The sequence below is a fragment of the Passer domesticus genome, chromosome 21 (assembly GCF_036417665.1).
Source record: "Passer domesticus isolate bPasDom1 chromosome 21, bPasDom1.hap1, whole genome shotgun sequence".
Lineage (NCBI taxonomy): Eukaryota > Metazoa > Chordata > Aves > Passeriformes > Passeridae > Passer > Passer domesticus.
This window is the reverse complement of record NC_087494.1, coordinates 3458679-3472560: the sequence shown is the minus strand read 5'-3', so window position 1 is coordinate 3472560 and position 13882 is coordinate 3458679. Positions and strand designations below refer to the sequence as shown.

Genomic DNA, 13882 nt, shown 5'->3' with positions numbered 1-13882 from the left:
TAACCACCCACCTCTGCTTGGCAGCTGGGTTTTTTTAATATGCCAGCCCCAAAACTGACACCACATCTTCAGGCAAAATATTGTATTTCATTCTGTACAGCCGAAGAGATGACTTATAATTTAGACCAAGACCAGAATCTTTAACATTAATTTGGGGCATTTCCCTGTAAAGCTTTGATGGTAATTTTGCTCACAACAACAAGGTTGTTTTTTTTTGTTGTTGTTATGGTTTGTTAAATTTCAATCTTTATTACAACCCAAGGATTTGGTGTTATCATCCAACGGTTGATGCCACCTGGGAGCCTCATGAAAACTTCCTGTTAATATTTAACTATTTATTACTCTCCAATGTACAGCATCTTGTAAACATCCCTGTTCACTTTAACCTGCTCCTGCCAAACCTGCTCACTCACTGCAACCCCAAACCACAGGAAAGTGGTCCAGGCATGTCCTAAAAATAAGTGATGGTCCTTGTGGGTCCCTTCCAGCTCAGGATATTCCATGACTCTGTGATTATAGGAGCTGATATGAAACAGAGACAAATGGAGATAGACACAAGGACTTGGTGATGGTTTAAGAGCAAGGTCCATCTGATTTTTCCAAACACAGGTTATTAATTTTACCTACAAAGCCCGTGCTGAAATGATAGGATCAGGGCACGAGGCAAAACGTCCAAGCTCTGCTTTCTGCAGAGATAAGGGAGGGACAAGATTCCTTCCCTCAAGGCCAGGGGGAAGGATGTTGTAGTAAACAAGGCATGAAAGAACGAAAGCTATGCTGCCACGTGGGGATGAGGAAAGATGGAATTTTAGATACGTTATATAAACGTAATCCCAACACAGAAAACAACAAACCTACACCAAAACAGAGGCACAGTTTCCAACAAAAAAATGGAGCTGTCCATAACTGAGGAAGGCAATGGAATGGGCGGAAGTATAAGATTAACCACAAGGAGATTATGCTGATAACTAATGATCTACACAGAAATGTCAGGCAGAGGTTAAGATTTTAATCTGGGCAGATTTCATGGCACAGTCATGAATTGTAAACATCGATACTGAAACCAAATTTGTGTTTGTGGGTGATGAGACTGAAAACAGAGAGGGAAAAGGAAATGGATCACTCCAGATCCCCCTTCCTGCCTCACCTTCCAGAGAGGATGAGCAGAGAGAGAAAGGCAAAGCATCACCTGAAGGCCAGGTGTGCAAAGAAAGGTGGATTTTCCCGAGAAGCAGAGTTAACTGGCTCTTCCAAACAGATTTTTTTTTTTTTTCTGAAATTACCAGGCTGCACGAACTGTTCAGTGCACAGTCACTGAGCAAGCTGCCCAAACCCAGGCTCACCAGGAGCACTGACACATCCATCCTCCACTGATTTCCTCCACACTGTCCTGTGCCTCCATACCCTTCACAGGTGTCACTTCAGCTTTCCCTGAGCCTACAGTAATTTTTTCCAAAGCAATATCTGAACTGTGGAAAGGAGAAACACATGCAGTATCTTGTTAGCCAGTATCAAATCCATCAGTTCTGTATAAAATTGTCTCAACTCCTCGAGTTGTGGCCTCCTCAGCTCCTGCCCGTTCCTCTGCACACCCTCCCCTGTTTGCCCAAAGCTCTACACACACTTACCATGGTTTATTTCCAGGCATAAGAATTTCCTTAGCAGGACTGAAATAGATACTGTTTGCCTGCAGAGCCAAGCAATGTGCAATGTATTTTTATTTACTACTCGCCCTCATCATCCTTGGCATACCAGCAATGCCCATTTTCAAGTAATTCACTGTATACGAATGTGGCACTGCACAAATTATTCAGCTTGGCTCTTCCCAGATATCTACTGGCTTAACAGCTTCTCCTTGCAAACACACTGATCCCTGGAGTTTTTTGTGACTGTGCCACATCCCTCTGCTGCTCTAACCCAGATGCCAAATGAGAAATGATAAAAATGACCAAAAGTCACACAAACACAACCCTGAGGAAAACCAAACGACTGGAGATGAGTAAAAAAACCATTAACTACATTGCACAAGCCACCCTTGGAGGCCATTAATCTATCTCTCCTTGTAAATTACGCAAGAGAAAGTTGTAATCTGAAGGCATTTAATGCCAAACTAGTTGTGCCATCTCAACAAGGCCAACAAGAGGGGAACTGAATCATCCAAAGTTACACTGAACTCAGGAGATCTTCTACAACAGTTGATGGCTCCAACTGTCAATGGTCAGAATTGTGAAAATTCTGCTTTATTTCACACCATGGTAAGCTCTTAAAATAAAACTGACTGTCACTGAGGTCACAGGGAAGTGCAGGAGTAGTGAAAATCCCATTATCCATCGGGAGGAACAGGATCTGCTGACATCCCCCACCCCTGCAGGCGTGTGCCACGGTGCTAAAAACCTTCACTTTATCAGCACAGGACTCAGATATGGTCTAATCACCAGCTGCCATCAGCATTGTCCACTGCAGAGCAATTAGGATTATTCAGAGCTCTCTAATTGATGCCACAGCCACACACCTGCAGGTCCCTCATGGGGTAGCTACTGGGGAAATCACCTTACAATGGAGAGAGCCCTCTGGGGAAAAAATTTACACAAATCAGCATTACCAAGCAAGAAAAAGAGATTGGATTCTCTTCTACAAGTAACCTGAAGCCGTATCAATTTCTCCAGGGACAAAGAGTCTTTTTCTTCACCAAACTCCAGAGGTTTCAAGCCTCAGCCCTGAGCTGCTGGCACTGGAATCAATCTGCCAGTGGAAGGGAGCCCAAGGAGTTTTGGAGATGCCACCCAGTCCATCCACCTGTCCAAGGCCACCTCAAATACTCTACCTAAGACGTATCTGATGGTTGTTTGTCTAAATCTATACTGAAGTTAAATTTTGCCTCAAATCCCTTCCTGCATCGTCCGGCTGAAGTTTATGGAAGTCACAAAGTCAGAGACAAAACCTGTCAGTGCCAGGAGAGACTGGCAGTGCCCCAGTGCACACCCAGCACTCAACCCTCTGCAGAACACCCAGAACAGCACAAAGCAGAACCCAGAACACCCAGAGCACAGCAAAGCCCTCGGTTCCAGCTGATTGCTGGGTCCTGCTCAGCCTCCTCCAGCACCAGAACCGGGTGTGGATTTGAACCAGAGCCACTCCAAATCAGGCTCTGGGTGGACAGACACACAGCAGAGAGAGTCACTGGCAAATCTGAGCACTGAGGGACCCACAGAGCCGTTGAAAAACACAATCTGAAGTTCTTTTTTGTTATCACAGATTAGAGCATGTGGAAAAACAACTCTTCCCTGGTGCTGATGAGCAAAGAGCATCACGAGGCTGCTCCTCCTTTGGCCGCCGGAGCCATGCAAAACACGGCGACGTTTTTCTTATCACACCCACCAAATTCACACACTGTACAGGCTCAAAGCAGAACATTTCATATTTCCCAGAACAAAAACTGACACTCGATGCAGATACCCAGTTCCAATGGACTGGCTTTGTGGACTAGAAACTCGATATCCAAGCAGTGAAAGAGCAGCCAAACACTACACAAATTATTTAAGCAGCTCTGGAGATAAGGTTGTTGGAGTGTGGAAGAGAAGCCTAAGGAAAATCTACACATGGCTTTTATTTTGCTAATCTAATGATTGTAGAGATGCTGATGAGGTGAGAAGTTGTTTCAGATAAAGCACTAGTTCATACATAAATTGCTTTATCCTTAAGTCTCCAGGTAAGACTGTCCTGTGTGCCATGCTACCCTTGCCAGAAACAGAGTGCTCAGATCCCCAGAGCCTAAAATCCACAGAACTGAATGAACAGAGAAATAGTTTATTGAGGTTTAAAGGCTTCCCTTCAAGTACTGTTTTAAAACAAAAGCCTTATTCCTCTAAGCCCTGTTAAGGCTCCACTGGGCGAGACATTCAGACACTCAGACATCACTGAGGAGCTCCATTTCCTCTCTGGCTTTTGGGAGCTTTTGAGGGGTACTTAGAGGGAGCTCCTGGACTCCTCCATCCCAAACTGAAGCTGTGTAAACACATCAGCCTGACTTCAGAAAGATGACATTCAGAAAAGACCGAAGACCAGAAAAAAACAGTCCTGTTCATTTCATTAAATCACTGCTCAGTGTTTGCACTACCCAGAGAATACAACTGGATTGTCTTTGCAGAAAAGACAAGAAGAACATTTGTCTGATACTCAAATTTTAATGAATCCTTTCATTGCTCATGAAGTATTAAAATCCTTGCAGTGCCGTAACACAACATGGATGTGCTTAATGAAGTTGAAAATGGAAACAGAAAAATGCTTTGTTATCCTGTGATGCCTGTGGAATTGCACATGCCCTACTCCTGGGAAACCAACACACAGGGATAAGGCTCCCTGCACAATTCCTGAGATTTTGTAATCAAGCCCACTTTCAAGTGCAAACATTCTTTATGTACTTTATCAATCACAAAACGCTGCTGATAGGACAGAGTTTGTCTGCAGCCTCTGCGTGAGGGATTTCCCAGTGCCCAGGTCAATTCAATAGCTGAAACTTGACTTTTTAGCTGCAGGTTGCTGAGTGAACTCTCAGTTCCTGCAGATATTTCAGAGCAAACAACTCAGGAGCTGATGTTGTCTCACTCACGTTATCAGAAGCGACACTGCCAAGTTCAGCAGCTCTGCCACAGACCCCAAATAATCCATCCCTGCAACACCCAGTGTCACACTTGGGATCTTCACATCCATGGGGGAAAATCAGCCAGCAAACAGCCCCGTTTTGTGTCATCAAAGTGCTACGTGAGAACATCACATCCCAGCACCCAACTCCTCCCTCTCCACAGGGAAGGAGTGTCTGCTCCTGCCCCTCTGGAACTCTGTGGAGAGCCCAAGCTCCTGCCCTGGACCCCTGCTCATGGCGTTAGAGCCTTGCAGTGCAATAATGCCGTGTGCCCCCAGCATAATTCAACTCCCACAGCTACAAAACCAGAGAAAAACATAAAAAATTGGGCTGGAAATTATGGCTACGCAACTCCAAACCTGCCTGCTCCCTTCCCTTCCTCACACCCTACAGTCCAACAGGCTTTGTTTGAATGAACACACTGGGACCGACCTCCTCCCTCCCTGCCCCAGACAATTCACATTTTAAAACCACTAAATGAGGAATGGTGCCCAGGGGTCAGAGCAGAGTGGGCTGAGAGGAGCAGAGGGAGCAGCAAGGCAGAGCCGGAGGCGTCGCTGCTCAGCCCGCAGGTGTTCTCTCTGACCTCTGACAAACCTGCTCCCTAATTCCCTTAACTCTGACTTAAAACCATCAGTCTTGTGCTGTAAGCTGAGCTCAGGCTCAGCTCATCACATCAGGGCCCTGAAATTCCAGCGTGGCCACACACCAGCACTGAGCTGGGGGAGTGCAAAGTGACCAGAGCTCCGTGTGTGCAGCTCCAGGCGCCTCCAAACTGCACTGAAAACAGACTAAAAAGACCTTGCAAGTTGTACACTCCTCATCAGACCAGTTTTGCTAAATACCTGCCACCCTTTTATGCCCATGAACGAGGCATAATTCCTGAGAAGGGTCAATTCCTGACAGTTCACCCGTCCAGCACCTGCCAGTGCATCAGCAACTGCAGAGCGGGAGCCGAGCTCTGCAAAAGCTGAAACTGCCTGAGTTACAATTCCAATGGAGCAGCAGTTCTTGGCATCCTTGGAAAAGGGCACCTCTGACCTGATACACAAGATTAAAATCATATTTCTCTTTCTGGAGTGCACCAAAACCACGCACACCCTGAGTTCTTTAGAAACATGCTGAAGAGAATTAATCCCAACATTCTGCTGAATGCTACTCTAACTGGACTTTCTTTCCAACCCTTTTGTGGGATTTCCTTCAAAACATCATCTTCCTCAGAGCCTTCACCCCTCCAGGTGCCCAGGAGGCAGGGAAATAAACACCATCTCAAACTAAAGAATTCCTACTGAGGGAACAGAAGCTCCTTCTCAGTACAGAGCATCCAATTGCAGCTATAAAACATTCTGGACAAGAACAGGTGCCGAGCGTCCTGCCCTGTTTTGTCAGTTTAAACCCAGATTCACAAGGAATCCAGGCTCTTCACACGAAACCATTAAAGCACTCAGCCAGCACTGAAGCACTGCAGGAGCCAAAGTTAATTCTCTGTTTGTTTTACATGTCACAAGCCAAAAGGAAAGCCAGGCCGACAACCTGCAGCAACGTCAGCCCGTGCCCCCCGGTACCCTCATCCAAAAAACTCAGATAAAGACAAGGCAATGGCTGGGATCCATATCTCCCTGCACACTTATGCAATGCCAGACAAGAACTGGGCTCAAAGCAGGAGCTGGAATAACTACAGGCTCGTCCTAAGCAGGCAATCCCAGCCAGGACCCCCAAAACTGCTCCATACCCAACTTTTTTTTTCTTTCCCACCTACCAACAGCCTTCATTAAGCAGCATAAACATCCCAGCAAGTTCATTCACATCCCTCAATGGGAATTTGGAGACAATTATAGGATATAATTGGGAAGCCTAATCATTGAACTTGTACCCAGCTATTGTTAGAAGCTGAGAGGAGGGTGAGTGTTGCTTCCTCCACGACACGGCTGGTTATTCCCCAGCTCTGTAATTAATCAAAAGGTCCTGAAATCCTCAACCTTTCAGTTAGAAACAATCTTTTGCTGGTCACACCTGGGGGGTTTTGACCTTTTTTTGCGTTTTCTTTTGGGGTTTTTGTGTTTTGTTGGGATTTTTTTTAAGCACAGCAATTATTTACAGAGGCAATCCCTGTCAAATCCAATTCCTGATAGGAAAAGATGTTTCAGAGAGCTTTGCCAAGTGACATATTTCAGTTGGTCTGCTCACACACTCTGAATGCACTTCTTTGTACAGACCCAACAGTTCACAATCCCTTCACAGCCTTGAACAACAAAGATTTCCAGTCCCTTCCCTGTAAAATCAGAGACTGCTGTCCCATCACACAGTTTACATTTATTCTGCTCATTTTGCCTAAATCAGGGAAGCAACATCTGAATTGCACACAATTTAGAATACTTCTACAATTAATCAGAAGATTTAAAATGCAGAATTGCATTGCCCTGCCTACATGAAGGAGGTGTTAAGGAAAGAAAACACACAGAATACACAAGCACCCTGAACATCCAGCAGGATTTGCTCTGTGTGAAACACATCTCCTCCTCCCTGAGCAAACACATCACACCAGGTGAACCATTTCCTGCTCTCCCATTCATGCATTACCAACACATGTTAACTCTGTCACTCACTATTATTATTATTGTTTTTTACATTCTCTGACTTCCCCCTTGCACACCCTGAGAGCAGCATTTTCCAAAGAATGTGGCTGCCAGATCTCCTGTTTTTTATCTAACAAGGGGTAGTGCAGGTTCCATTGTTTAAGCAAAAAAAAAGGTAACTTGGAACTGTTGTTGAAGGGGGAAAAGTTTTACCTGTAGCACCCTTGGAACTCCCAAGGAGCCAAAATCAGGATCAGAGATTTAAGAACACCTGGAGCATCCTCAGTGCTGAACCACTGCACTGAACTCCTCTCAGCCTCCTCAAGGCAGACACCAACCCAAATAACAAGTGTTTTTGGGAAAGGCTAAGGTGAAAGAATTAAAATAGCAGCTTGAAGCAAACAAGGTGAAAACTTTTCCAGTTTCAGCAGCAAAATACCTCATTCTCCTTTTTAACTCATCAAAAACCTTTGCCTTGGCAAGAGTTTTGTACAGGAATTCAGATCTCTCAGCTATGGGGAGGAATTCTCTGTATACTTACATTTCTAAAGATGACATGGGTCAGACAGTTCCTTCTGAAGTGCTGGTTGGGAACTGGGGCAGGAGCAGGAAATCTCCACTTCCCACCCCAAATTTAAGTAAAGGTGCAGCAGTGAAGAACCTGATGAAACATCAGCTCAGCTGCATTCGTGGGGATTTCTCAGCAAGCTGAGACCCTTTGTATTGAAATCCTCCAGCCTTGCATCACCCCAGCTCAGAGGAGAAAAGCTGCTCCAGTTTTTCCCTAGTTTTGTTTGGTGTTTCCAGAGGAGCACATCCTTGAACAGTCATTTCTAGGAGGGATTGTTTCCACCCCTTCTCCCCCAACTCTGGGCTGTATCACAACCCCCAAGCACCATAAATCTCTTAACCACTCTTAATAAGCTCAAGTGAATTAGATGAGGATGTCCCAGTGCTGGCAAAGTGTCACCACAGCCCCAGCCATGGGCCCTCAATAAAACTGGAGCTTGGCAGGGTCAGCACAGACATCCCAGTGAGATTATCCGGTGTCAGTTCCCATCTGGCATTTGTCAGAGCAAGGGAAAAGAAAAAAAGGCAGCCTTTATCAGATCTCCAAATAAAAGGAGCACTTCCACTTCATGTAATAGCAACTGGAAAAATTTCCTTTGTGTTTGAAGCTTTAAAAATATCTTTGCCCTTGAGGTTGGCTGAGTCTGCTCAGTGCTTCGAGACCCCTTTCCCATGCAAATGTAATAAAACCAAGCTCATGGTTACAGAAATTCCCAGCACATAAAAATTACAGGAAGCTGTTGCTAAGTAATATTTCTACCTAAGTAAACATCACAAAAACGTTTCCCACACACACCTCTGAACTTTGTTATTCAAACCTGCCTTGAAGAAGTTGAGAGTTGCAGAATTTCTGCTGGCACTGGTCTTGCTGAGAGTGCTCAGTGCTGTCTCACAGCAGTTGAAAGACATTTCAGGCTGAGCAGTGTTTTTCTCAGGGCTTTGTTGTGCTGCTTGTACTTGGGAACAAAGCAGCAGCTCCTCAGTTCCTTACCTGTCCCTTATCTGCCCCAGAATTTTCCCCAGATAAATCACAAGGAAATTAAAGAGAGATCCTGTTGTATTCCTTTGTCTCTAGACCTGTTTCCCAACATGACAGAAAAAAAAAATAAATCATAGAATATCCTGATTTGGAAGGGACTCACAAAGATCATCAAGTCCAGCTCGTGGCTCTGCACAGACCATCCCAAAAATCCCACTGAAAACCAGGAAAAACATTATTATTTTCACATAGAACCTTTCTTTAGCAGCTCTTTGCATGTCAGTTATTCCACACTGTCATCCTTTCCATCTGCTGCTTTATGTCTTCTTCAATGGACACAAACTGTTTAATCTACTTTCCACAAAGTCAATATTTTGCCACAAATTTTAAATTGCACTAATGGAGAAACAACTTTTGTTTTTATCATAAAAAAACGAGATAACAGATGGAAAAAAAAGAGCCTACTGACAGACCTGAAATGGCCCACACTGATAATAACTCAAATTTCCTGGTAGCAAGAAGCCCCAGGATGAAGCAGGTAACAGATTCCTACAAAGGTTTCATTCAGGATGAACAACAGAAGTTGAATTCTATCTTTCCTTCTAATGAATGAAGCCTATAGTTCACAGAATTATGGAATTAATCTCAGGATGGTTTGGTGGGAAGGGAGCTTAGAGACCATCCAGTGCCACCCTGCCATGGCAGGGACACCTCCCACTGTCCCAGGCTGCTCCCAGCCCTGTCCAGCCTGGCCTTGGGCACTGCCAGGGATCCAGGGGCAGCCACAGCTGCTCTGGGCACCCCAAGCCAGGGCCTGCCCACCCTGAGTAGAGAATTTCTCCCTAACATCTGGCCTAAATATTTCCTCTTCTAGTTTAAAACCATTCCCTCTTTTCCTATCACTACTTGGCCCTGTACAAACTATTTCAGATATCCATGCTTATATCCCAGGAATGTGGCCCTTCAGTGTTCACCAAGGGACTGTCTGATATTGCAGATAATTTTGTTGGTAACTTTTATTTGGCCATTTCACTTTTCCTTCCTATTGCCTTACTCCACTTCCACATGACCCCACGTGCAATAAAAGGCTGAACCAGCCTTTATAATTAGACTGTCAAACCCATCAGCCTGCTCCAAGTTCTGTATGGACACAGCAGCCTGGCTGCAGGGAGAATTGGCAGGAAATCCTATTTCAGAGGGAATTGTTCCTTCCGCAAGAGGAGTGACAGACATATAGAAAAAAAAAAAAAAGACGTGGAAAAAATGCAAAATATGAAAATCATGTTTGGCAGATCCAGACCGAGGTCTAGGACGTGGCATTTCCAGCATTTTTGTTGTCTGCATTCTTCAGCAAAGACGCTCTCTGCAGTGCAGGACCAAGAAGTACATTTTGATGGCAAAAAAATAACTGTGTATGTGAAAAAAAACCCTGTTAAAAATGTCAGTGAAGAGGTACAAAACCCCCAGAACAGGAACAGCACTTGGCTGCCATAAACAGCATCAGGCTAGACCCAAATTCCAAACAGACTACACATTTCCCTCCCTGCCTACCCAAAATATAACATGAGTTGGCCTTAACTGAACTGACTTGGTTTTCACACCAACATGAGTGATTTAGGAGAAGAAAAAAAAGAAAACTCTGAGGAAGCACATCTCAACAGATCTCAATCCATGGTGCTTCCACCTACACATCCCTGCACTCAGACACAGAATCCTCTATACTGCCACTGGTTTTCAAATGATTTCAGTTCCTCCCCACTGGTTTCATGCCCAACCTTTGCTCCAGTGTCTGTAAGAAGATCCTTTACTTTGTTGTCCTGAACACTGTTATCACCAACTGAAAAAAAAAAATAAAATTCCAGGCTGGAACTGTAGCTACGGGGATGATTCAGAGGCTTGGATGTGTGCCTTGGAGATAATTCCATGCTATAACTGAAAAGTTAGTTTTGGAGTCAACTGGGATATTTGCACTGATTAAATAAAGGAATAATTAAATAAAGGAGGGATAATGTGGAGCAACCACAGAGAGCTGGCAGGGGAAGGGCAGGAATGGTGTGGAAGAGATGGGGGGCTCCAGGACCCCTCTCCAGCCCCAGCTTTGCACTTCTCACACACACAAGACCTTTCAGAGAACCCCAGAGACCTCGAGGCTGGAAAAGACCTTTAAGATCAAGGGCAACCCCCAGCACCACCACTGTGCTCATCCCTAACCCCTGTCCACAAGTGCCACATCCTCACTGCCTCTGAGCACCTCCAGGGATGGGGACTCCAAGCTTCCAGGGCTTCACAGCCTTTTCCATGAAGAAGTTTTCCCCAATTTCCCATCTAAACCTCCCCTGGAGCAACTTGAGGCCATTTCCTCTCATCCTGTCCCTTATCCCTGGGAGAAGAGACCAATCCCCCGCTGGCTGTCCCCTCCTGTCAGGGAGTTCATTTTCCAGCTTTCCCACAGGTGCTCTCCCAAATTTCTTGCCCATTTCCTAATATTTTCCAGCGAGACTCCAAGCTCAGCAAGCTGGAAAAGCCAGTCAGCTTGGGACTTGGCTCTGTCAATTGACACCCACTCTGTAAAATCAAAACAATCAATATTTACATATCCTTGAAGGGTTTTTCCCAGTCCCAGGGCAGCAGTTTAGACAGCAACAACTTCCCATCCAGAGATGCAAAAAAAAAAATTTAAAAAAAAAAATTTAAAAAAAAAACAAAAAAAAAAAAAAAAAAAAAAAAACAAAAAAAAACCAAACAAACAAAAAAAAAACAGAACCAGGAGATTCTACACCAAGTTTCATTAAACAAACCAGGGGTACAAATAACCTGGGTTAAAAACTCCACACAAAACCAAACTTCCCTCTGAAAATGATACCGAAATTGCTGCATTTCATTCTGGTTAGAAGACCAAGAGAAAAAATTAAAGAGAATACACTTAAATCCAGAGAGCCAGGAGACCTGAGCACAACATTAACTGCTGAAGATTCCCAGATAAGCTGCAGAAACACAGAGGGAAAGATTTCATGCCATTAATACCCTGGGTACTGGGTGTTGTGGAAAATTTAGGAATTTTGAACAACTAATATGATCAAGTAGAAGCTGTTTATTGCTTCTATTACACTTTTATAGATTTTATAAGCTACTAAATACACACTTTTGATTGGTGTTTTTGTTTTCTTCACTTGGTTTTTGTTTGTATTTTTTGGAGTATATGATTGGTTATAGTTTATGTGTTTTACAGTTTTCTGCTAACTAGATTTTGCGGTCTTGGTATTTGGTTTCTCAGCCTCTTCTTTCTTAATTTAGCACAATTTTTGTCCTAATAGCTTTGACCAATTCTTGAGGCTTTGACAACAAACTCAGAAGCAGCCTGGCTGGTGCACGCTATGCACCCTTGCAAATACACTGCAACAACTGGGAGCTGCTGCGAGGCTCTTCAGGCTAAGGAAAGCCAAAATACAATTCACACAAGCTTTTAATAATCTTGACAAAACAATTACACATGCTAAGGATACATTAGGGCTGGCAGGAGAACAGAGAGGCAGCGATTGCACCGGCAGGTTCGCTAAATAAATGTCACTTAATCTCCACCACTGGCGTGTGCTCAGAGTCTAAAGGCTACTCACAAACAGACAAAAAAGGGTCTAAAAAACCTCTCAGGCTGTCAAAACAACGGCAGAAGCACAGGGGCAGGTGTCACAAGGCACAGGATCACACAGATCCCAGCCTGTGCAAAACTGCGGCCACCAAAAAACTAAAGTCCAAATCCCAGCGTTCAAACAAAGATAAGCCTGGCTTGTTAAGTGCTTTGGGAAGTGCATTCCAGTCACTGCCCAAATATTCAGGAGCACGGCTTCCCTACTGTTCCTTCTGCAAGGGACACACAAAACCAGAGCATCTGTGTAGAGTGTCTTTTGAAACCATTTTCTGATTGAAATCTCAATTTCTGGGTCAAACAGAGGCAGGTACTGGACAGGTGCCCTCCAACAAACTCTTGCATCAGAGGCTCAGGAGCTCAAATTTCTGTCCCAGTGGTAAAATCTAATCATTAAAATATTACATTTCTCCAGGTTTCATGGAAATAGGCAGTTTTTTAAAGGAGAGAAAACCATCCATTCCAGTCTGCTGCAAGACAGCCCCAGAAAATTCACAGGAATTTTGGGGCATTATGTTCTAGGCACTAAAAAAGTGTCAATTAGACTTTACCCTTATGAAACAGCAGAAAACAGCACATGAAATGCATAAGAAACCAGGTTTCAGTGCTGATGTAACTGCATACCTGAAAGTTTATAAATAAAATGCTTTACAATCTTATTTTTCATTTTAAAAAAGGAACACACGTACACACTTGCATCTTCTTGCTCATACCCTGTTATTCTGGCCACAAAAAATAACCACTTTCTTTAAAAGGAAGCTGGACGATTTTGGGGTGAGGAGTAGCAGAGGGGAAACCACATTAATTGCATTAGTTTGTGCATACTGGTAGGAATTCCTCCTCAAATTTGGCACTTAGCACTCAGAGCTGCCCTTTAAAGCTTGGCAAGAATTTCTCTCCAGCCCACAAGTTTCCTAATTTCGTCTCAGGCCACACTGGTTCGTTTGGATGCACGACCTCCAGAAAGGCAGACAACCCTAAATGTGTCACTCTCACCTCAATTCACTTTGCTCCCCGTCAAGTCAGATTTAACATAAATCAAAGCCAATATATAATTAAAGCTAAGCTTAAGGTCAGTTCCAAGTTTGGAAAAAAACAAATCTGTATGAAATTAAAAGCAGCTCTGAAACATTTGAGGGAGGACTGGGGTGGTAACAGCAGTGAGCTTTTTGAACACAGCTTCTGCCCTGAACCAAAGCCCTGGGCTCAAAGCTCTGTTATTTCACCCTCTACCCCATCCAGGTCCTTTCTTCTCCTTCAGGTCTGATTTCCAGCTTTTTCTCTGTGCAAATGCTGCTCACCCACCCACAGATCTTACACCTTTTTATGGCAGGAAGGTTTTGGTAAACATGGAATTGCACTTTTCCAGAATGGGGTTTATTCCACTGAGACTTTTCCCCACTGTTGTGCTTCCACCTGCTGAAGCCTCTCAGTCTGGACTTTCATTCCCTCCCCAAACCCCAATAAAGACA

At 44.2% G+C, this 13882-nt stretch overlaps 1 protein-coding gene across 1 annotated transcript in view; it reads right to left on the bottom strand.

Moving 5' to 3' along the window:
• Positions 1 to 13882, bottom strand: part of INSR (insulin receptor) — a 59790-nt gene that overhangs the window by 36458 nt on the left and 9450 nt on the right. The gene's annotated exons all lie outside the window — the stretch shown is intronic.